This window comes from Bufo bufo, chromosome 6 (assembly GCF_905171765.1).
Source record: "Bufo bufo chromosome 6, aBufBuf1.1, whole genome shotgun sequence".
NCBI lineage: Eukaryota > Metazoa > Chordata > Amphibia > Anura > Bufonidae > Bufo > Bufo bufo.
Window position 1 is genome coordinate 411982602 of NC_053394.1, and position 23358 is coordinate 412005959.

At 46.3% G+C, this 23358-nt stretch overlaps 18 non-coding genes across 18 annotated transcripts; all 18 read right to left on the minus strand.

Moving 5' to 3' along the window:
- Positions 1-20: 20 nt before the first annotated feature.
- Positions 21-217, minus strand: LOC121006425. Its single transcript, XR_005780271.1, has one exon. It is a non-coding gene; the product is annotated as a U2 spliceosomal RNA (small nuclear RNA).
- A 2597-nt stretch (positions 218-2814) lies between these two features.
- LOC121006207 lies at positions 2815-3005 on the minus strand. The gene has a single exon (XR_005780072.1). It is a non-coding gene; the product is annotated as a U2 spliceosomal RNA (small nuclear RNA).
- Positions 3006-4035: 1030 nt separating this feature from the next.
- LOC121006208 lies at positions 4036-4226 on the minus strand. Its single transcript, XR_005780073.1, has one exon. It is a non-coding gene; the product is annotated as a U2 spliceosomal RNA (small nuclear RNA).
- A 1031-nt stretch (positions 4227-5257) lies between these two features.
- On the minus strand, positions 5258-5448 carry LOC121006209. The gene has a single exon (XR_005780074.1). It is a non-coding gene; the product is annotated as a U2 spliceosomal RNA (small nuclear RNA).
- Positions 5449-6479: 1031 nt separating this feature from the next.
- LOC121006210 lies at positions 6480-6670 on the minus strand. The gene has a single exon (XR_005780075.1). It is a non-coding gene; the product is annotated as a U2 spliceosomal RNA (small nuclear RNA).
- A 1031-nt stretch (positions 6671-7701) lies between these two features.
- LOC121006212 lies at positions 7702-7892 on the minus strand. The gene has a single exon (XR_005780076.1). It is a non-coding gene; the product is annotated as a U2 spliceosomal RNA (small nuclear RNA).
- A 1029-nt stretch (positions 7893-8921) lies between these two features.
- On the minus strand, positions 8922-9112 carry LOC121006213. Its single transcript, XR_005780077.1, has one exon. It is a non-coding gene; the product is annotated as a U2 spliceosomal RNA (small nuclear RNA).
- A 1031-nt stretch (positions 9113-10143) lies between these two features.
- LOC121006214 lies at positions 10144-10334 on the minus strand. The gene has a single exon (XR_005780078.1). It is a non-coding gene; the product is annotated as a U2 spliceosomal RNA (small nuclear RNA).
- Positions 10335-11365: 1031 nt separating this feature from the next.
- LOC121006215 lies at positions 11366-11556 on the minus strand. Its single transcript, XR_005780079.1, has one exon. It is a non-coding gene; the product is annotated as a U2 spliceosomal RNA (small nuclear RNA).
- Positions 11557-12588: 1032 nt separating this feature from the next.
- On the minus strand, positions 12589-12779 carry LOC121006216. Its single transcript, XR_005780081.1, has one exon. It is a non-coding gene; the product is annotated as a U2 spliceosomal RNA (small nuclear RNA).
- Positions 12780-13811: 1032 nt separating this feature from the next.
- On the minus strand, positions 13812-14002 carry LOC121006217. The gene has a single exon (XR_005780082.1). It is a non-coding gene; the product is annotated as a U2 spliceosomal RNA (small nuclear RNA).
- A 1032-nt stretch (positions 14003-15034) lies between these two features.
- Positions 15035-15225, minus strand: LOC121006218. The gene has a single exon (XR_005780083.1). It is a non-coding gene; the product is annotated as a U2 spliceosomal RNA (small nuclear RNA).
- Positions 15226-16259: 1034 nt separating this feature from the next.
- Positions 16260-16450, minus strand: LOC121006219. The gene has a single exon (XR_005780084.1). It is a non-coding gene; the product is annotated as a U2 spliceosomal RNA (small nuclear RNA).
- Positions 16451-17482: 1032 nt separating this feature from the next.
- Positions 17483-17673, minus strand: LOC121006220. The gene has a single exon (XR_005780085.1). It is a non-coding gene; the product is annotated as a U2 spliceosomal RNA (small nuclear RNA).
- A 1036-nt stretch (positions 17674-18709) lies between these two features.
- On the minus strand, positions 18710-18900 carry LOC121006221. The gene has a single exon (XR_005780086.1). It is a non-coding gene; the product is annotated as a U2 spliceosomal RNA (small nuclear RNA).
- A 1034-nt stretch (positions 18901-19934) lies between these two features.
- On the minus strand, positions 19935-20125 carry LOC121006223. The gene has a single exon (XR_005780087.1). It is a non-coding gene; the product is annotated as a U2 spliceosomal RNA (small nuclear RNA).
- A 1037-nt stretch (positions 20126-21162) lies between these two features.
- On the minus strand, positions 21163-21353 carry LOC121006224. Its single transcript, XR_005780088.1, has one exon. It is a non-coding gene; the product is annotated as a U2 spliceosomal RNA (small nuclear RNA).
- Positions 21354-22388: 1035 nt separating this feature from the next.
- LOC121006225 lies at positions 22389-22579 on the minus strand. Its single transcript, XR_005780089.1, has one exon. It is a non-coding gene; the product is annotated as a U2 spliceosomal RNA (small nuclear RNA).
- Between the last annotated feature and the right edge of the window lie 779 nt (positions 22580-23358).

The following is a 23358-nucleotide window of genomic DNA, read 5'->3' on the forward strand; positions in this document are numbered from 1 at the left end:
GTTTTTTCATACTGGATTAGAAGGGGTGCACCGGTCCTGGAGGTACTGCAATACCAGGTCAATGCGTGGAGTGGACAGAGCAAGCTCTTTTTCCATCTCCCTGTTCGAAAAATCCATTTAATATATGGTCCCCAGATAGGGGACGTATCAGATATTAAACTGATAAGAACAGATTTTTTTTTTTTAGTTGATGCGTCAGAAGACGCGGCATAATTGTACTAGACACTTTTTATGCCCCACGCCTCATCATCCATACCAACTTTCTTTTTTAATTTTTATTTATATTTCTTATTTTCTAAAAAAATAATATTAACAAACATGACAAACATATAACAACAAAAGAAACACAAATTTTCCCATTCTTTTCAGCCTGGTCTTAGACCCCCCTTCCAGGCATAATATGCCATTAACCTTAACACATTCCTATGCAAAATCATATCTGCACTTATATTTTCTGGTACTCCCCCTTGATGACACTGAGGGACCTTATAATACTCAAAAAACTCTTGCCTCCGATCTACCAACATCTGTCTAACTTTATTATACAGACAATTAAGATTAACTCCCGTTCTTACTAATTTTTCTATTTCTTTATCTATTTTCTCAAAAGGTGACTCTTCTTCCTTCTTTTCTTCTCTTCTTGCTTCTTTTCCACCTTTTAAATCTCCCTTCTTTTCATCTTTCTTATTTTCTCTTACAACCCTCCTAATTCCAATTTCTTCTTTTTGGTTCTCTTTTTTTTTTTGACTATCTTCATCTTTCCTCTTCCTTTTTATTTCTTCTCCTTTCCTTTTAGGACATGACAAGTAGACATGATTGTCTTCCCCACATAGATTACATTTTTTCTTCTTTTTACATCCTGATGCTAAATGACCTCCTCCTTCACAATTTGCACACCACTGCTCTTCACAAGCATCTTTCTCATGACCATATGTCTTACAGTTTTTACAGAAACCCGGCATTCCATTGAAGAATAGATCACCATTGACTGCTCCGATTTTAAATCTACTTGGTGGAAACACAACTTCTCCTTCAGAACTCTCTTTAAATTTTACAAAAAATTTCCACTTTGTGGACCAGATCCCATACTTATTGTAGATTTTACCACTACAATCAACTTTGTCACAAAACCTCAGTAAGAAAGTCACAATGTCTTCTTCAGCCACGTATGGGCTGTACATTCTCACAGTCAAAACTCTCTCCCTTCTGGGAAAGTGCAATATCACCTTGACTCCATTCATAACCGGACTCAATCTGAAATGTTCCAGTCTTTTTGCCACAACTGCACATATATCTTCTGTAGCGAAGATGACATCAAACATCCCACGCCTTGGAATTCAAGCATGGATAATATCATGTCTTTCCGTACCTCTATAAGGCCAAACAGAATTTCTTCCACCAAAAATACGAGTCCTTTCTCCTTCTTCTTGGTATCCAATAACAGGAACCGAACGCCATTCTTGAGCCTTTCAAATGACGGAACTTCGTCCAACACAGGATTCTGGAACTCCGTTTCTGCCGTCTCCATCATCATCGTCATCGCCATCCGATTAGAAGCCACGACACAGGGACTTGAAGCGCCCTACCACAAAGTAGCAGGCAAGGTGATCGCTTCCCGTTGCCCAGGGACTAAGCCGCTCCCCAATAGCAGCAAGGAGGCAGGACCGAACTTTTCAGCGCGGCCCCAACCTCCAAGGCAGAGGAGACGGGTACCCCAGGCACCTTCTGGCCAAGACCCAATGTATCTCTACACTTGATCTTAGCCAAAAGGCCGAGAAGCGATAACCTGAAAAGGGTTCGCAGTACAGGCCGATGGTCCCCAATGCAGAGCACTAATGAAGGCAATAGACTACTGTCCCCAGCCCAATACACAGTCCGGGAGGCTTCTTTCTCTCACAAACCGGGGAAAACGTTCACGCGCGTCCTACGCACAGAAGTCACACCAGCATGCTTCTTTTCGTGTTTGCTATCTGCATAGCTCCGCCCACACGCGACTTTTGGACACGCCTTTTCTTCGCACGAAATTCCTGGTGCGGTGCCAAAGCACGCCAAGCAGAAAGCATGATAGGAATAGTAGTGAGTGAAAGGAAAAAAAAAAAAAAAAAAAAAAGGATAACCATTGTTGATTGTGATGTCACGGCACCATTGTTGAGTGTTCCATCAGGGCCCTTGTGATGTCATCCAATAGCTGACCTTACTTGACCTCTTTGACCTCTTGACCTGACAAGGCTCTTGTGACACGCGCAGTGTTCCGTCCATTGAACAGACAAGGTAGGTCCAGCTGCATAGGAAGTGCTGGGCTACTTTTTAGCCACTAAGTAATCCAGTTCAAAAGATCCACAAGAGGGAGACACAGGCAAACTTTACTCATTTATTGAAGCACTGCAAAAGCTAAATGGTTACATCCAGCCAACTTGATACAAAAAAGGGTCAATTGCCTGCCAGAGACGACTCAGCAACCCTCCGAGGTGTGCACAACAGGCCCAAATCAAACGTGGAGGAGGGGAGGTCCAAACAATTCATTCAGGTGATAAGCCAATTAACCAATCATCAGTCTTAATTGGATCCAGGGTGTGTGTGACGACACTGGGGCTGAATGGGTTGCTTGGTGCTGGAAACAACCGACAGCTGATGCAATTAGGAGATTGACAGACTAGATGCAGGTATTATATGCAAAAAGCAACACTGCACTGACTGGGCAGACAGAGGAGAAGCTGAAGGAGGCACGACACACACAACTTTCCACTTGCTTGGCTGGAAGGATGATGCTTGCAATCCATTTCAATTTCATTCTGTTTTTTCATACTGGATTAGAAGGGGTGCACCGGTCCTGGAGGTACTGCAATACCAGGTCAATGCGTGGAGTGGACAGAGCAAGCTCTTTTTCCATCTCCCTGTTCGAAAAATCCATTTAATATATGGTCCCCAGATAGGGGACGTATCAGATATTAAACTGATAAGAACAGATACTACACTTGATCTTAGCCAAAAGGCCGAGAAGCGATAACCTGAAAAGGGTTCGCAGTACAGGCCGATGGTCCCCAATGCAGAGCACTAATGAAGGCAATAGACTACTGTCCCCAGCCCAATACACAGTCCGGGAGGCTTCTTTCTCTCACAAACCGGGGAAAACGTTCACGCGCGTCCTACGCACAGAAGTCACACCAGCATGCTTCTTTTCGTGTTTGCTATCTGCATAGCTCCGCCCACACGCGACTTTTGGACACGCCTTTTCTTCGCACGAAATTCCTGGTGCGGTGCCAAAGCACGCCAAGCAGAAAGCATGATAGGAATAGTAGTGAGTGAAAGGAAAAAAAAAAAAAAAAAAAAAGGATAACCATTGTTGATTGTGATGTCACGGCACCATTGTTGAGTGTTCCATCAGGGCCCTTGTGATGTCATCCAATAGCTGACCTTACTTGACCTCTTTGACCTCTTGACCTGACAAGGCTCTTGTGACACGCGCAGTGTTCCGTCCATTGAACAGACAAGGTAGGTCCAGCTGCATAGGAAGTGCTGGGCTACTTTTTAGCCACTAAGTAATCCAGTTCAAAAGATCCACAAGAGGGAGACACAGGCAAACTTTACTCATTTATTGAAGCACTGCAAAAGCTAAATGGTTACATCCAGCCAACTTGATACAAAAAAGGGTCAATTGCCTGCCAGAGACGACTCAGCAACCCTCCGAGGTGTGCACAACAGGCCCAAATCAAACGTGGAGGAGGGGAGGTCCAAACAATTCATTCAGGTGATAAGCCAATTAACCAATCATCAGTCTTAATTGGATCCAGGGTGTGTGTGACGACACTGGGGCTGAATGGGTTGCTTGGTGCTGGAAACAACCGACAGCTGATGCAATTAGGAGATTGACAGACTAGATGCAGGTATTATATGCAAAAAGCAACACTGCACTGACTGGGCAGACAGAGGAGAAGCTGAAGGAGGCACGACACACACAACTTTCCACTTGCTTGGCTGGAAGGATGATGCTTGCAATCCATTTCAATTTCATTCTGTTTTTTCATACTGGATTAGAAGGGGTGCACCGGTCCTGGAGGTACTGCAATACCAGGTCAATGCGTGGAGTGGACAGAGCAAGCTCTTTTTCCATCTCCCTGTTCGAAAAATCCATTTAATATATGGTCCCCAGATAGGGGACGTATCAGATATTAAACTGATAAGAACAGATACTACACTTGATCTTAGCCAAAAGGCCGAGAAGCGATAACCTGAAAAGGGTTCGCAGTACAGGCCGATGGTCCCCAATGCAGAGCACTAATGAAGGCAATAGACTACTGTCCCCAGCCCAATACACAGTCCGGGAGGCTTCTTTCTCTCACAAACCGGGGAAAACGTTCACGCGCGTCCTACGCACAGAAGTCACACCAGCATGCTTCTTTTCGTGTTTGCTATCTGCATAGCTCCGCCCACACGCGACTTTTGGACACGCCTTTTCTTCGCACGAAATTCCTGGTGGGGTGCCAAAGCACGCAAAGCAGAAAGCATGAAAGGAATGGGAGTGAGTGAAAGGAAAAAAAAAAAAAAAAAAAAAAGGATAACCATTGTTGATTGTGATGTCACGGCACCATTGTTGAGTGTTCCATCAGGGCCCTTGTGATGTCATCCAATAGCTGACCTTACTTGACCTCTTTGACCTCTTGACCTGACAAGGCTCTTGTGACACGCGCAGTGTTCCGTCCATTGAACAGACAAGGTAGGTCCAGCTGCATAGGAAGTGCTGGGCTACTTTTTAGCCACTAAGTAATCCAGTTCAAAAGATCCACAAGAGGGAGACACAGGCAAACTTTACTCATTTATTGAAGCACTGCAAAAGCTAAATGGTTACATCCAGCCAACTTGATACAAAAAAGGGTCAATTGCCTGCCAGAGACGACTCAGCAACCCTCCGAGGTGTGCACAACAGGCCCAAATCAAACGTGGAGGAGGGGAGGTCCAAACAATTCATTCAGGTGATAAGCCAATTAACCAATCATCAGTCTTAATTGGATCCAGGGTGTGTGTGACGACACTGGGGCTGAATGGGTTGCTTGGTGCTGGAAACAACCGACAGCTGATGCAATTAGGAGATTGACAGACTAGATGCAGGTATTATATGCAAAAAGCAACACTGCACTGACTGGGCAGACAGAGGAGAAGCTGAAGGAGGCACGACACACACAACTTTCCACTTGCTTGGCTGGAAGGATGATGCTTGCAATCCATTTCAATTTCATTCTGTTTTTTCATACTGGATTAGAAGGGGTGCACCGGTCCTGGAGGTACTGCAATACCAGGTCAATGCGTGGAGTGGACAGAGCAAGCTCTTTTTCCATCTCCCTGTTCGAAAAATCCATTTAATATATGGTCCCCAGATAGGGGACGTATCAGATATTAAACTGATAAGAACAGATACTACACTTGATCTTAGCCAAAAGGCCGAGAAGCGATAACCTGAAAAGGGTTCGCAGTACAGGCCGATGGTCCCCAATGCAGAGCACTAATGAAGGCAATAGACTACTGTCCCCAGCCCAATACACAGTCCGGGAGGCTTCTTTCTCTCACAAACCGGGGAAAACGTTCACGCGCGTCCTACGCACAGAAGTCACACCAGCATGCTTCTTTTCGTGTTTGCTATCTGCATAGCTCCGCCCACACGCGACTTTTGGACACGCCTTTTCTTCGCACGAAATTCCTGGTGCGGTGCCAAAGCACGCCAAGCAGAAAGCATGATAGGAATAGTAGTGAGTGAAAGGAAAAAAAAAAAAAAAAAAAAAAGGATAACCATTGTTGATTGTGATGTCACGGCACCATTGTTGAGTGTTCCATCAGGGCCCTTGTGATGTCATCCAATAGCTGACCTTACTTGACCTCTTTGACCTCTTGACCTGACAAGGCTCTTGTGACACGCGCAGTGTTCCGTCCATTGAACAGACAAGGTAGGTCCAGCTGCATAGGAAGTGCTGGGCTACTTTTTAGCCACTAAGTAATCCAGTTCAAAAGATCCACAAGAGGGAGACACAGGCAAACTTTACTCATTTATTGAAGCACTGCAAAAGCTAAATGGTTACATCCAGCCAACTTGATACAAAAAAGGGTCAATTGCCTGCCAGAGACGACTCAGCAACCCTCCGAGGTGTGCACAACAGGCCCAAATCAAACGTGGAGGAGGGGAGGTCCAAACAATTCATTCAGGTGATAAGCCAATTAACCAATCATCAGTCTTAATTGGATCCAGGGTGTGTGTGACGACACTGGGGCTGAATGGGTTGCTTGGTGCTGGAAACAACCGACAGCTGATGCAATTAGGAGATTGACAGACTAGATGCAGGTATTATATGCAAAAAGCAACACTGCACTGACTGGGCAGACAGAGGAGAAGCTGAAGGAGGCACGACACACACAACTTTCCACTTGCTTGGCTGGAAGGATGATGCTTGCAATCCATTTCAATTTCATTCTGTTTTTTCATACTGGATTAGAAGGGGTGCACCGGTCCTGGAGGTACTGCAATACCAGGTCAATGCGTGGAGTGGACAGAGCAAGCTCTTTTTCCATCTCCCTGTTCGAAAAATCCATTTAATATATGGTCCCCAGATAGGGGACGTATCAGATATTAAACTGATAAGAACAGATACTACACTTGATCTTAGCCAAAAGGCCGAGAAGCGATAACCTGAAAAGGGTTCGCAGTACAGGCCGATGGTCCCCAATGCAGAGCACTAATGAAGGCAATAGACTACTGTCCCCAGCCCAATACACAGTCCGGGAGGCTTCTTTCTCTCACAAACCGGGGAAAACGTTCACGCGCGTCCTACGCACAGAAGTCACACCAGCATGCTTCTTTTCGTGTTTGCTATCTGCATAGCTCCGCCCACACGCGACTTTTGGACACGCCTTTTCTTCGCACGAAATTCCTGGTGCGGTGCCAAAGCACGCCAAGCAGAAAGCATGATAGGAATAGTAGTGAGTGAAAGGAAAAAAAAAAAAAAAAAAAAAAGGATAACCATTGTTGATTGTGATGTCACGGCACCATTGTTGAGTGTTCCATCAGGGCCCTTGTGATGTCATCCAATAGCTGACCTTACTTGACCTCTTTGACCTCTTGACCTGACAAGGCTCTTGTGACACGCGCAGTGTTCCGTCCATTGAACAGACAAGGTAGGTCCAGCTGCATAGGAAGTGCTGGGCTACTTTTTAGCCACTAAGTAATCCAGTTCAAAAGATCCACAAGAGGGAGACACAGGCAAACTTTACTCATTTATTGAAGCACTGCAAAAGCTAAATGGTTACATCCAGCCAACTTGATACAAAAAAGGGTCAATTGCCTGCCAGAGACGACTCAGCAACCCTCCGAGGTGTGCACAACAGGCCCAAATCAAACGTGGAGGAGGGGAGGTCCAAACAATTCATTCAGGTGATAAGCCAATTAACCAATCATCAGTCTTAATTGGATCCAGGGTGTGTGTGACGACACTGGGGCTGAATGGGTTGCTTGGTGCTGGAAACAACCGACAGCTGATGCAATTAGGAGATTGACAGACTAGATGCAGGTATTATATGCAAAAAGCAACACTGCACTGACTGGGCAGACAGAGGAGAAGCTGAAGGAGGCACGACACACACAACTTTCCACTTGCTTGGCTGGAAGGATGATGCTTGCAATCCATTTCAATTTCATTCTGTTTTTTCATACTGGATTAGAAGGGGTGCACCGGTCCTGGAGGTACTGCAATACCAGGTCAATGCGTGGAGTGGACAGAGCAAGCTCTTTTTCCATCTCCCTGTTCGAAAAATCCATTTAATATATGGTCCCCAGATAGGGGACGTATCAGATATTAAACTGATAAGAACAGATACTACACTTGATCTTAGCCAAAAGGCCGAGAAGCGATAACCTGAAAAGGGTTCGCAGTACAGGCCGATGGTCCCCAATGCAGAGCACTAATGAAGGCAATAGACTACTGTCCCCAGCCCAATACACAGTCCGGGAGGCTTCTTTCTCTCACAAACCGGGGAAAACGTTCACGCGCGTCCTACGCACAGAAGTCACACCAGCATGCTTCTTTTCGTGTTTGCTATCTGCATAGCTCCGCCCACACGCGACTTTTGGACACGCCTTTTCTTCGCACGAAATTCCTGGTGCGGTGCCAAAGCACGCCAAGCAGAAAGCATGATAGGAATAGTAGTGAGTGAAAGGAAAAAAAAAAAAAAAAAAAAGGATAACCATTGTTGATTGTGATGTCACGGCACCATTGTTGAGTGTTCCATCAGGGCCCTTGTGATGTCATCCAATAGCTGACCTTACTTGACCTCTTTGACCTCTTGACCTGACAAGGCTCTTGTGACACGCGCAGTGTTCCGTCCATTGAACAGACAAGGTAGGTCCAGCTGCATAGGAAGTGCTGGGCTACTTTTTAGCCACTAAGTAATCCAGTTCAAAAGATCCACAAGAGGGAGACACAGGCAAACTTTACTCATTTATTGAAGCACTGCAAAAGCTAAATGGTTACATCCAGCCAACTTGATACAAAAAAGGGTCAATTGCCTGCCAGAGACGACTCAGCAACCCTCCGAGGTGTGCACAACAGGCCCAAATCAAACGTGGAGGAGGGGAGGTCCAAACAATTCATTCAGGTGATAAGCCAATTAACCAATCATCAGTCTTAATTGGATCCAGGGTGTGTGTGACGACACTGGGGCTGAATGGGTTGCTTGGTGCTGGAAACAACCGACAGCTGATGCAATTAGGAGATTGACAGACTAGATGCAGGTATTATATGCAAAAAGCAACACTGCACTGACTGGGCAGACAGAGGAGAAGCTGAAGGAGGCACGACACACACAACTTTCCACTTGCTTGGCTGGAAGGATGATGCTTGCAATCCATTTCAATTTCATTCTGTTTTTTCATACTGGATTAGAAGGGGTGCACCGGTCCTGGAGGTACTGCAATACCAGGTCAATGCGTGGAGTGGACAGAGCAAGCTCTTTTTCCATCTCCCTGTTCGAAAAATCCATTTAATATATGGTCCCCAGATAGGGGACGTATCAGATATTAAACTGATAAGAACAGATACTACACTTGATCTTAGCCAAAAGGCCGAGAAGCGATAACCTGAAAAGGGTTCGCAGTACAGGCCGATGGTCCCCAATGCAGAGCACTAATGAAGGCAATAGACTACTGTCCCCAGCCCAATACACAGTCCGGGAGGCTTCTTTCTCTCACAAACCGGGGAAAACGTTCACGCGCGTCCTACGCACAGAAGTCACACCAGCATGCTTCTTTTCGTGTTTGCTATCTGCATAGCTCCGCCCACACGCGACTTTTGGACACGCCTTTTCTTCGCACGAAATTCCTGGTGCGGTGCCAAAGCACGCCAAGCAGAAAGCATGATAGGAATAGTAGTGAGTGAAAGGAAAAAAAAAAAAAAAAAAAAAAGGATAACCATTGTTGATTGTGATGTCACGGCACCATTGTTGAGTGTTCCATCAGGGCCCTTGTGATGTCATCCAATAGCTGACCTTACTTGACCTCTTTGACCTCTTGACCTGACAAGGCTCTTGTGACACGCGCAGTGTTCCGTCCATTGAACAGACAAGGTAGGTCCAGCTGCATAGGAAGTGCTGGGCTACTTTTTAGCCACTAAGTAATCCAGTTCAAAAGATCCACAAGAGGGAGACACAGGCAAACTTTACTCATTTATTGAAGCACTGCAAAAGCTAAATGGTTACATCCAGCCAACTTGATACAAAAAAGGGTCAATTGCCTGCCAGAGACGACTCAGCAACCCTCCGAGGTGTGCACAACAGGCCCAAATCAAACGTGGAGGAGGGGAGGTCCAAACAATTCATTCAGGTGATAAGCCAATTAACCAATCATCAGTCTTAATTGGATCCAGGGTGTGTGTGACGACACTGGGGCTGAATGGGTTGCTTGGTGCTGGAAACAACCGACAGCTGATGCAATTAGGAGATTGACAGACTAGATGCAGGTATTATATGCAAAAAGCAACACTGCACTGACTGGGCAGACAGAGGAGAAGCTGAAGGAGGCACGACACACACAACTTTCCACTTGCTTGGCTGGAAGGATGATGCTTGCAATCCATTTCAATTTCATTCTGTTTTTTCATACTGGATTAGAAGGGGTGCACCGGTCCTGGAGGTACTGCAATACCAGGTCAATGCGTGGAGTGGACAGAGCAAGCTCTTTTTCCATCTCCCTGTTCGAAAAATCCATTTAATATATGGTCCCCAGATAGGGGACGTATCAGATATTAAACTGATAAGAACAGATACTACACTTGATCTTAGCCAAAAGGCCGAGAAGCGATAACCTGAAAAGGGTTCGCAGTACAGGCCGATGGTCCCCAATGCAGAGCACTAATGAAGGCAATAGACTACTGTCCCCAGCCCAATACACAGTCCGGGAGGCTTCTTTCTCTCACAAACCGGGGAAAACGTTCACGCGCGTCCTACGCACAGAAGTCACACCAGCATGCTTCTTTTCGTGTTTGCTATCTGCATAGCTCCGCCCACACGCGACTTTTGGACACGCCTTTTCTTCGCACGAAATTCCTGGTGCGGTGCCAAAGCACGCCAAGCAGAAAGCATGATAGGAATAGTAGTGAGTGAAAGGAAAAAAAAAAAAAAAAAAAAAAGGATAACCATTGTTGATTGTGATGTCACGGCACCATTGTTGAGTGTTCCATCAGGGCCCTTGTGATGTCATCCAATAGCTGACCTTACTTGACCTCTTTGACCTCTTGACCTGACAAGGCTCTTGTGACACGCGCAGTGTTCCGTCCATTGAACAGACAAGGTAGGTCCAGCTGCATAGGAAGTGCTGGGCTACTTTTTAGCCACTAAGTAATCCAGTTCAAAAGATCCACAAGAGGGAGACACAGGCAAACTTTACTCATTTATTGAAGCACTGCAAAAGCTAAATGGTTACATCCAGCCAACTTGATACAAAAAAGGGTCAATTGCCTGCCAGAGACGACTCAGCAACCCTCCGAGGTGTGCACAACAGGCCCAAATCAAACGTGGAGGAGGGGAGGTCCAAACAATTCATTCAGGTGATAAGCCAATTAACCAATCATCAGTCTTAATTGGATCCAGGGTGTGTGTGACGACACTGGGGCTGAATGGGTTGCTTGGTGCTGGAAACAACCGACAGCTGATGCAATTAGGAGATTGACAGACTAGATGCAGGTATTATATGCAAAAAGCAACACTGCACTGACTGGGCAGACAGAGGAGAAGCTGAAGGAGGCACGACACACACAACTTTCCACTTGCTTGGCTGGAAGGATGATGCTTGCAATCCATTTCAATTTCATTCTGTTTTTTCATACTGGATTAGAAGGGGTGCACCGGTCCTGGAGGTACTGCAATACCAGGTCAATGCGTGGAGTGGACAGAGCAAGCTCTTTTTCCATCTCCCTGTTCGAAAAATCCATTTAATATATGGTCCCCAGATAGGGGACGTATCAGATATTAAACTGATAAGAACAGATACTACACTTGATCTTAGCCAAAAGGCCGAGAAGCGATAACCTGAAAAGGGTTCGCAGTACAGGCCGATGGTCCCCAATGCAGAGCACTAATGAAGGCAATAGACTACTGTCCCCAGCCCAATACACAGTCCGGGAGGCTTCTTTCTCTCACAAACCGGGGAAAACGTTCACGCGCGTCCTACGCACAGAAGTCACACCAGCATGCTTCTTTTCGTGTTTGCTATCTGCATAGCTCCGCCCACACGCGACTTTTGGACACGCCTTTTCTTCGCACGAAATTCCTGGTGCGGTGCCAAAGCACGCCAAGCAGAAAGCATGATAGGAATAGTAGTGAGTGAAAGGAAAAAAAAAAAAAAAAAAAAAAAGGATAACCATTGTTGATTGTGATGTCACGGCACCATTGTTGAGTGTTCCATCAGGGCCCTTGTGATGTCATCCAATAGCTGACCTTACTTGACCTCTTTGACCTCTTGACCTGACAAGGCTCTTGTGACACGCGCAGTGTTCCGTCCATTGAACAGACAAGGTAGGTCCAGCTGCATAGGAAGTGCTGGGCTACTTTTTAGCCACTAAGTAATCCAGTTCAAAAGATCCACAAGAGGGAGACACAGGCAAACTTTACTCATTTATTGAAGCACTGCAAAAGCTAAATGGTTACATCCAGCCAACTTGATACAAAAAAGGGTCAATTGCCTGCCAGAGACGACTCAGCAACCCTCCGAGGTGTGCACAACAGGCCCAAATCAAACGTGGAGGAGGGGAGGTCCAAACAATTCATTCAGGTGATAAGCCAATTAACCAATCATCAGTCTTAATTGGATCCAGGGTGTGTGTGACGACACTGGGGCTGAATGGGTTGCTTGGTGCTGGAAACAACCGACAGCTGATGCAATTAGGAGATTGACAGACTAGATGCAGGTATTATATGCAAAAAGCAACACTGCACTGACTGGGCAGACAGAGGAGAAGCTGAAGGAGGCACGACACACACAACTTTCCACTTGCTTGGCTGGAAGGATGATGCTTGCAATCCATTTCAATTTCATTCTGTTTTTTCATACTGGATTAGAAGGGGTGCACCGGTCCTGGAGGTACTGCAATACCAGGTCAATGCGTGGAGTGGACAGAGCAAGCTCTTTTTCCATCTCCCTGTTCGAAAAATCCATTTAATATATGGTCCCCAGATAGGGGACGTATCAGATATTAAACTGATAAGAACAGATACTACACTTGATCTTAGCCAAAAGGCCGAGAAGCGATAACCTGAAAAGGGTTCGCAGTACAGGCCGATGGTCCCCAATGCAGAGCACTAATGAAGGCAATAGACTACTGTCCCCAGCCCAATACACAGTCCGGGAGGCTTCTTTCTCTCACAAACCGGGGAAAACGTTCACGCGCGTCCTACGCACAGAAGTCACACCAGCATGCTTCTTTTCGTGTTTGCTATCTGCATAGCTCCGCCCACACGCGACTTTTGGACACGCCTTTTCTTCGCACGAAATTCCTGGTGCGGTGCCAAAGCACGCCAAGCAGAAAGCATGATAGGAATAGTAGTGAGTGAAAGGAAAAAAAAAAAAAAAAAAAAAAAGGATAACCATTGTTGATTGTGATGTCACGGCACCATTGTTGAGTGTTCCATCAGGGCCCTTGTGATGTCATCCAATAGCTGACCTTACTTGACCTCTTTGACCTCTTGACCTGACAAGGCTCTTGTGACACGCGCAGTGTTCCGTCCATTGAACAGACAAGGTAGGTCCAGCTGCATAGGAAGTGCTGGGCTACTTTTTAGCCACTAAGTAATCCAGTTCAAAAGATCCACAAGAGGGAGACACAGGCAAACTTTACTCATTTATTGAAGCACTGCAAAAGCTAAATGGTTACATCCAGCCAACTTGATACAAAAAAGGGTCAATTGCCTGCCAGAGACGACTCAGCAACCCTCCGAGGTGTGCACAACAGGCCCAAATCAAACGTGGAGGAGGGGAGGTCCAAACAATTCATTCAGGTGATAAGCCAATTAACCAATCATCAGTCTTAATTGGATCCAGGGTGTGTGTGACGACACTGGGGCTGAATGGGTTGCTTGGTGCTGGAAACAACCGACAGCTGATGCAATTAGGAGATTGACAGACTAGATGCAGGTATTATATGCAAAAAGCAACACTGCACTGACTGGGCAGACAGAGGAGAAGCTGAAGGAGGCACGACACACACAACTTTCCACTTGCTTGGCTGGAAGGATGATGCTTGCAATCCATTTCAATTTCATTCTGTTTTTTCATACTGGATTAGAAGGGGTGCACCGGTCCTGGAGGTACTGCAATACCAGGTCAATGCGTGGAGTGGACAGAGCAAGCTCTTTTTCCATCTCCCTGTTCGAAAAATCCATTTAATATATGGTCCCCAGATAGGGGACGTATCAGATATTAAACTGATAAGAACAGATACTACACTTGATCTTAGCCAAAAGGCCGAGAAGCGATAACCTGAAAAGGGTTCGCAGTACAGGCCGATGGTCCCCAATGCAGAGCACTAATGAAGGCAATAGACTACTGTCCCCAGCCCAATACACAGTCCGGGAGGCTTCTTTCTCTCACAAACCGGGGAAAACGTTCACGCGCGTCCTACGCACAGAAGTCACACCAGCATGCTTCTTTTCGTGTTTGCTATCTGCATAGCTCCGCCCACACGCGACTTTTGGACACGCCTTTTCTTCGCACGAAATTCCTGGTGCGGTGCCAAAGCACGCCAAGCAGAAAGCATGATAGGAATAGTAGTGAGTGAAAGGAAAAAAAAAAAAAAAAAAAAAAAGGATAACCATTGTTGATTGTGATGTCACGGCACCATTGTTGAGTGTTCCATCAGGGCCCTTGTGATGTCATCCAATAGCTGACCTTACTTGACCTCTTTGACCTCTTGACCTGACAAGGCTCTTGTGACACGCGCAGTGTTCCGTCCATTGAACAGACAAGGTAGGTCCAGCTGCATAGGAAGTGCTGGGCTACTTTTTAGCCACTAAGTAATCCAGTTCAAAAGATCCACAAGAGGGAGACACAGGCAAACTTTACTCATTTATTGAAGCACTGCAAAAGCTAAATGGTTACATCCAGCCAACTTGATACAAAAAAGGGTCAATTGCCTGCCAGAGACGACTCAGCAACCCTCCGAGGTGTGCACAACAGGCCCAAATCAAACGTGGAGGAGGGGAGGTCCAAACAATTCATTCAGGTGATAAGCCAATTAACCAATCATCAGTCTTAATTGGATCCAGGGTGTGTGTGACGACACTGGGGCTGAATGGGTTGCTTGGTGCTGGAAACAACCGACAGCTGATGCAATTAGGAGATTGACAGACTAGATGCAGGTATTATATGCAAAAAGCAACACTGCACTGACTGGGCAGACAGAGGAGAAGCTGAAGGAGGCACGACACACACAACTTTCCACTTGCTTGGCTGGAAGGATGATGCTTGCAATCCATTTCAATTTCATTCTGTTTTTTCATACTGGATTAGAAGGGGTGCACCGGTCCTGGAGGTACTGCAATACCAGGTCAATGCGTGGAGTGGACAGAGCAAGCTCTTTTTCCATCTCCCTGTTCGAAAAATCCATTTAATATATGGTCCCCAGATAGGGGACGTATCAGATATTAAACTGATAAGAACAGATACTACACTTGATCTTAGCCAAAAGGCCGAGAAGCGATAACCTGAAAAGGGTTCGCAGTACAGGCCGATGGTCCCCAATGCAGAGCACTAATGAAGGCAATAGACTACTGTCCCCAGCCCAATACACAGTCCGGGAGGCTTCTTTCTCTCACAAACCGGGGAAAACGTTCACGCGCGTCCTACGCACAGAAGTCACACCAGCATGCTTCTTTTCGTGTTTGCTATCTGCATAGCTCCGCCCACACGCGACTTTTGGACACGCCTTTTCTTCGCACGAAATTCCTGGTGCGGTGCCAAAGCACGCCAAGCAGAAAGCATGATAGGAATAGTAGTGAGTGAAAGGAAAAAAAAAAAAAAAAAAAAAAAAAAGGATAACCATTGTTGATTGTGATGTCACGGCACCATTGTTGAGTGTTCCATCAGGGCCCTTGTGATGTCATCCAATAGCTGACCTTACTTGACCTCTTTGACCTCTTGACCTGACAAGGCTCTTGTGACACGCGCAGTGTTCCGTCCATTGAACAGACAAGGTAGGTCCAGCTGCATAGGAAGTGCTGGGCTACTTTTTAGCCACTAAGTAATCCAGTTCAAAAGATCCACAAGAGGGAGACACAGGCAAACTTTACTCATTTATTGAAGCACTGCAAAAGCTAAATGGTTACATCCAGCCAACTTGATACAAAAAAGGGTCAATTGCCTGCCAGAGACGACTCAGCAACCCTCCGAGGTGTGCACAACAGGCCCAAATCAAACGTGGAGGAGGGGAGGTCCAAACAATTCATTCAGGTGATAAGCCAATTAACCAATCATCAGTCTTAATTGGATCCAGGGTGTGTGTGACGACACTGGGCTGAATGGGTTGCTTGGTGCTGGAAACAACCGACAGCTGATGCAATTAGGAGATTGACAGACTAGATGCAGGTATTATATGCAAAAAGCAACACTGCACTGACTGGGCAGACAGAGGAGAAGCTGAAGGAGGCACGACACACACAACTTTCCACTTGCTTGGCTGGAAGGATGATGCTTGCAATCCATTTCAATTTCATTCTGTTTTTTCATACTGGATTAGAAGGGGTGCACCGGTCCTGGAGGTACTGCAATACCAGGTCAATGCGTGGAGTGGACAGAGCAAGCTCTTTTTCCATCTCCCTGTTCGAAAAATCCATTTAATATATGGTCCCCAGATAGGGGACGTATCAGATATTAAACTGATAAGAACAGATACTACACTTGATCTTAGCCAAAAGGCCGAGAAGCGATAACCTGAAAAGGGTTCGCAGTACAGGCCGATGGTCCCCAATGCAGAGCACTAATGAAGGCAATAGACTACTGTCCCCAGCCCAATACACAGTCCGGGAGGCTTCTTTCTCTCACAAACCGGGGAAAACGTTCACGCGCGTCCTACGCACAGAAGTCACACCAGCATGCTTCTTTTCGTGTTTGCTATCTGCATAGCTCCGCCCACACGCGACTTTTGGACACGCCTTTTCTTCGCACGAAATTCCTGGTGCGGTGCCAAAGCACGCCAAGCAGAAAGCATGATAGGAATAGTAGTGAGTGAAAGGAAAAAAAAAAAAAAAAAAAAAAAAGGATAACCATTGTTGATTGTGATGTCACGGCACCATTGTTGAGTGTTCCATCAGGGCCCTTGTGATGTCATCCAATAGCTGACCTTACTTGACCTCTTTGACCTCTTGACCTGACAAGGCTCTTGTGACACGCGCAGTGTTCCGTCCATTGAACAGACAAGGTAGGTCCAGCTGCATAGGAAGTGCTGGGCTACTTTTTAGCCACTAAGTAATCCAGTTCAAAAGATCCACAAGAGGGAGACACAGGCAAACTTTACTCATTTATTGAAGCACTGCAAAAGCTAAATGGTTACATCCAGCCAACTTGATACAAAAAAGGGTCAATTGCCTGCCAGAGACGACTCAGCAACCCTCCGAGGTGTGCACAACAGGCCCAAATCAAACGTGGAGGAGGGGAGGTCCAAACAATTCATTCAGGTGATAAGCCAATTAACCAATCATCAGTCTTAATTGGATCCAGGGTGTGTGTGACGACACTGGGCTGAATGGGTTGCTTGGTGCTGGAAACAACCGACAGCTGATGCAATTAGGAGATTGACAGACTAGATGCAGGTATTATATGCAAAAAGCAACACTGCACTGACTGGGCAGACAGAGGAGAAGCTGAAGGAGGCACGACACACACAACTTTCCACTTGCTTGGCTGGAAGGATGATGCTTGCAATCCATTTCAATTTCATTCTGTTTTTTCATACTGGATTAGAAGGGGTGCACCGGTCCTGGAGGTACTGCAATACCAGGTCAATGCGTGGAGTGGACAGAGCAAGCTCTTTTTCCATCTCCCTGTTCGAAAAATCCATTTAATATATGGTCCCCAGATAGGGGACGTATCAGATATTAAACTGATAAGAACAGATACTACACTTGATCTTAGCCAAAAGGCCGAGAAGCGATAACCTGAAAAGGGTTCGCAGTACAGGCCGATGGTCCCCAATGCAGAGCACTAATGAAGGCAATAGACTACTGTCCCCAGCCCAATACACAGTCCGGGAGGCTTCTTTCTCTCACAAACCGGGGAAAACGTTCACGCGCGTCCTACGCACAGAAGTCACACCAGCATGCTTCTTTTCGTGTTTGCTATCTGCATAGCTCCGCCCACACGCGACTTTTGGACACGCCTTTTCTTCGCACGAAATTCCTGGTGCGGTGCCAAAGCACGCCAAGCAGAAAGCATGATAGGAATAGTAGTGAGTGAAAGGAAAAAAAAAAAAAAAAAAAAAAAAAAAGGATAACCATTGTTGATTGTGATGTCACGGCACCATTGTTGAGTGTTCCATCAGGGCCCTTGTGATGTCATCCAATAGCTGACCTTACTTGACCTCTTTGACCTCTTGACCTGACAAGGCTCTTGTGACACGCGCAGTGTTCCGTCCATTGAACAGACAAGGTAGGTCCAGCTGCATAGGAAGTGCTGGGCTACTTTTTAGCCACTAAGTAATCCAGTTCAAAAGATCCACAAGAGGGAGACACAGGCAAACTTTACTCATTTATTGAAGCACTGCAAAAGCTAAATGGTTACATCCAGCCAACTTGATACAAAAAAGGGTCAATTGCCTGCCAGAGACGACTCAGCAACCCTCCGAGGTGTGCACAACAGGCCCAAATCAAACGTGGAGGAGGGGAGGTCCAAACAATTCATTCAGGTGATAAGCCAATTAACCAATCATCAGTCCTAATTGGATCCAGGGTGTGTGTGACGACACTGGGGCTGAATGGGTTGCTTGGTGCTGGAAACAACCGACAGCTGATGCAATTAGGAGATTGACAGACTAGATGCAGGTATTATATGCAAAAAGCAACACTGCACTGACTGGGCAGACAGAGGAGAAGCTGAAGGAGGCACGACACACACAACTTTCCACTTGCTTGGCTGGAAGGATGATGCTTGCAATCCATTTCAATTTCATTCTGTTTTTTCATACTGGATTAGAAGGGGTGCACCGGTCCTGGAGGTACTGCAATACCAGGTCAATGCGTGGAGTGGACAGAGCAAGCTCTTTTTCCATCTCCCTGTTCGAAAAATCCATTTAATATATGGTCCCCAGATAGGGGACGTATCAGATATTAAACTGATAAGAACAGATACTACACTTGATCTTAGCCAAAAGGCCGAGAAGCGATAACCTGAAAAGGGTTCGCAGTACAGGCCGATGGTCCCCAATGCAGAGCACTAATGAAGGCAATAGACTACTGTCCCCAGCCCAATACACAGTCCGGGAGGCTTCTTTCTCTCACAAACCGGGGAAAACGTTCACGCGCGTCCTACGCACAGAAGTCACACCAGCATGCTTCTTTTCGTGTTTGCTATCTGCATAGCTCCGCCCACACGCGACTTTTGGACACGCCTTTTCTTCGCACGAAATTCCTGGTGCGGTGCCAAAGCACGCCAAGCAGAAAGCATGATAGGAATAGTAGTGAGTGAAAGGAAAAAAAAAAAAAAAAAAAAAAAAAAGGATAACCATTGTTGATTGTGATGTCACGGCACCATTGTTGAGTGTTCCATCAGGGCCCTTGTGATGTCATCCAATAGCTGACCTTACTTGACCTCTTTGACCTCTTGACCTGACAAGGCTCTTGTGACACGCGCAGTGTTCCGTCCATTGAACAGACAAGGTAGGTCCAGCTGCATAGGAAGTGCTGGGCTACTTTTTAGCCACTAAGTAATCCAGTTCAAAAGATCCACAAGAGGGAGACACAGGCAAACTTTACTCATTTATTGAAGCACTGCAAAAGCTAAATGGTTACATCCAGCCAACTTGATACAAAAAAGGGTCAATTGCCTGCCAGAGACGACTCAGCAACCCTCCGAGGTGTGCACAACAGGCCCAAATCAAACGTGGAGGAGGGGAGGTCCAAACAATTCATTCAGGTGATAAGCCAATTAACCAATCATCAGTCTTAATTGGATCCAGGGTGTGTGTGACGACACTGGGCTGAATGGGTTGCTTGGTGCTGGAAACAACCGACAGCTGATGCAATTAGGAGATTGACAGACTAGATGCAGGTATTATATGCAAAAAGCAACACTGCACTGACTGGGCAGACAGAGGAGAAGCTGAAGGAGGCACGACACACACAACTTTCCACTTGCTTGGCTGGAAGGATGATGCTTGCAATCCATTTCAATTTCATTCTGTTTTTTCATACTGGATTAGAAGGGGTGCACCGGTCCTGGAGGTACTGCAATACCAGGTCAATGCGTGGAGTGGACAGAGCAAGCTCTTTTTCCATCTCCCTGTTCGAAAAATCCATTTAATATATGGTCCCCAGATAGGGGACGTATCAGATATTAAACTGATAAGAACAGATACTACACTTGATCTTAGCCAAAAGGCCGAGAAGCGATAACCTGAAAAGGGTTCGCAGTACAGGCCGATGGTCCCCAATGCAGAGCACTAATGAAGGCAATAGACTACTGTCCCCAGCCCAATACACAGTCCGGGAGGCTTCTTTCTCTCACAAACCGGGGAAAACGTTCACGCGCGTCCTACGCACAGAAGTCACACCAGCATGCTTCTTTTCGTGTTTGCTATCTGCATAGCTCCGCCCACACGCGACTTTTGGACACGCCTTTTCTTCGCACGAAATTCCTGGTGCGGTGCCAAAGCACGCCAAGCAGAAAGCATGATAGGAATAGTAGTGAGTGAAAGGAAAAAAAAAAAAAAAAAAAAAAAAAAAAAGGATAACCATTGTTGATTGTGATGTCACGGCACCATTGTTGAGTGTTCCATCAGGGCCCTTGTGATGTCATCCAATAGCTGACCTTACTTGACCTCTTTGACCTCTTGACCTGACAAGGCTCTTGTGACACGCGCAGTGTTCCGTCCATTGAACAGACAAGGTAGGTCCAGCTGCATAGGAAGTGCTGGGCTACTTTTTAGCCACTAAGTAATCCAGTTCAAAAGATCCACAAGAGGGAGACACAGGCAAACTTTACTCATTTATTGAAGCACTGCAAAAGCTAAATGGTTACATCCAGCCAACTTGATACAAAAAAGGGTCAATTGCCTGCCAGAGACGACTCAGCAACCCTCCGAGGTGTGCACAACAGGCCCAAATCAAACGTGGAGGAGGGGAGGTCCAAACAATTCATTCAGGTGATAAGCCAATTAACCAATCATCAGTCTTAATTGGATCCAGGGTGTGTGTGACGACACTGGGCTGAATGGGTTGCTTGGTGCTGGAAACAACCGACAGCTGATGCAATTAGGAGATTGACAGACTAGATGCAGGTATTATATGCAAAAAGCAACACTGCACTGACTGGGCAGACAGAGGAGAAGCTGAAGGAGGCACGACACACACAACTTTCCACTTGCTTGGCTGGAAGGATGATGCTTGCAATCCATTTCAATTTCATTCTGTTTTTTCATACTGGATTAGAAGGGGTGCACCGGTCCTGGAGGTACTGCAATACCAGGTCAATGCGTGGAGTGGACAGAGCAAGCTCTTTTTCCATCTCCCTGTTCGAAAAATCCATTTAATATATGGTCCCCAGATAGGGGACGTATCAGATATTAAACTGATAAGAACAGATACTACACTTGATCTTAGCCAAAAGGCCGAGAAGCGATAACCTGAAAAGGGTTCGCAGTACAGGCCGATGGTCCCCAATGCAGAGCACTAATGAAGGCAATAGACTACTGTCCCCAGCCCAATACACAGTCCGGGAGGCTTCTTTCTCTCACAAACCGGGGAAAACGTTCACGCGCGTCCTACGCACAGAAGTCACACCAGCATGCTTCTTTTCGTGTTTGCTATCTGCATAGCTCCGCCCACACGCGACTTTTGGACACGCCTTTTCTTCGCACGAAATTCCTGGTGCGGTGCCAAAGCACGCCAAGCAGAAAGCATGATAGGAATAGTAGTGAGTGAAAGGAAAAAAAAAAAAAAAAAAAAAAAAAAAGGATAACCATTGTTGATTGTGATGTCACGGCACCATTGTTGAGTGTTCCATCAGGGCCCTTGTGATGTCATCCAATAGCTGACCTTACTTGACCTCTTTGACCTCTTGACCTGACAAGGCTCTTGTGACACGCGCAGTGTTCCGTCCATTGAACAGACAAGGTAGGTCCAGCTGCATAGGAAGTGCTGGGCTACTTTTTAGCCACTAAGTAATCCAGTTCAAAAGATCCACAAGAGGGAGACACAGGCAAACTTTACTCATTTATTGAAGCACTGCAAAAGCTAAATGGTTACATCCAGCCAACTTGATACAAAAAAGGGTCAATTGCCTGCCAGAGACGACTCAGCAACCCTCCGAGGTGTGCACAACAGGCCCAAATCAAACGTGGAGGAGGGGAGGTCCAAACAATTCATTCAGGTGATAAGCCAATTAACCAATCATCAGTCTTAATTGGATCCAGGGTGTGTGTGACGACACTGGGCTGAATGGGTTGCTTGGTGCTGGAAACAACCGACAGCTGATGCAATTAGGAGATTGACAGACTAGATGCAGGTATTATATGCAAAAAGCAACACTGCACTGACTGGGCAGACAGAGGAGAAGCTGAAGGAGGCACGACACACACAACTTTCCACTTGCTTGGCTGGAAGGATGATGCTTGCAATCCATTTCAATTTCATTCTGTTTTTTCATACTGGATTAGAAGGGGTGCACCGGTCCTGGAGGTACTGCAATACCAGGTCAATGCGTGGAGTGGACAGAGCAAGCTCTTTTTCCATCTCCCTGTTCGAAAAATCCATTTAATATATGGTCCCCAGATAGGGGACGTATCAGATATTAAACTGATAAGAACAGATACTACACTTGATCTTAGCCAAAAGGCCGAGAAGCGATAACCTGAAAAGGGTTCGCAGTACAGGCCGATGGTCCCCAATGCAGAGCACTAATGAAGGCAATAGACTACTGTCCCCAGCCCAATACACAGTCCGGGAGGCTTCTTTCTCTCACAAACCGGGGAAAACGTTCACGCGCGTCCTACGCACAGAAGTCACACCAGCATGCTTCTTTTCGTGTTTGCTATCTGCATAGCTCCGCCCACACGCGACTTTTGGACACGCCTTTTCTTCGCACGAAATTCCTGGTGCGGTGCCAAAGCACGCCAAGCAGAAAGCATGATAGGAATAGTAGTGAGTGAAAGGAAAAAAAAAAAAAAAAAAAAAAAAAAAAGGATAACCATTGTTGATTGTGATGTCACGGCACCATTGTTGAGTGTTCCATCAGGGCCCTTGTGATGTCATCCAATAGCTGACCTTACTTGACCTCTTTGACCTCTTGACCTGACAAGGCTCTTGTGACACGCGCAGTGTTCCGTCCATTGAACAGACAAGGTAGGTCCAGCTGCATAGGAAGTGCTGGGCTACTTTTTAGCCACTAAGTAATCCAGTTCAAAAGATCCACAAGAGGGAGACACAGGCAAACTTTACTCATTTATTGAAGCACTGCAAAAGCTAAATGGTTACATCCAGCCAACTTGATACAAAAAAGGGTCAATTGCCTGCCAGAGACGACTCAGCAACCCTCCGAGGTGTGCACAACAGGCCCAAATCAAACGTGGAGGAGGGGAGGTCCAAACAATTCATTCAGGTGATAAGCCAATTAACCAATCATCAGTC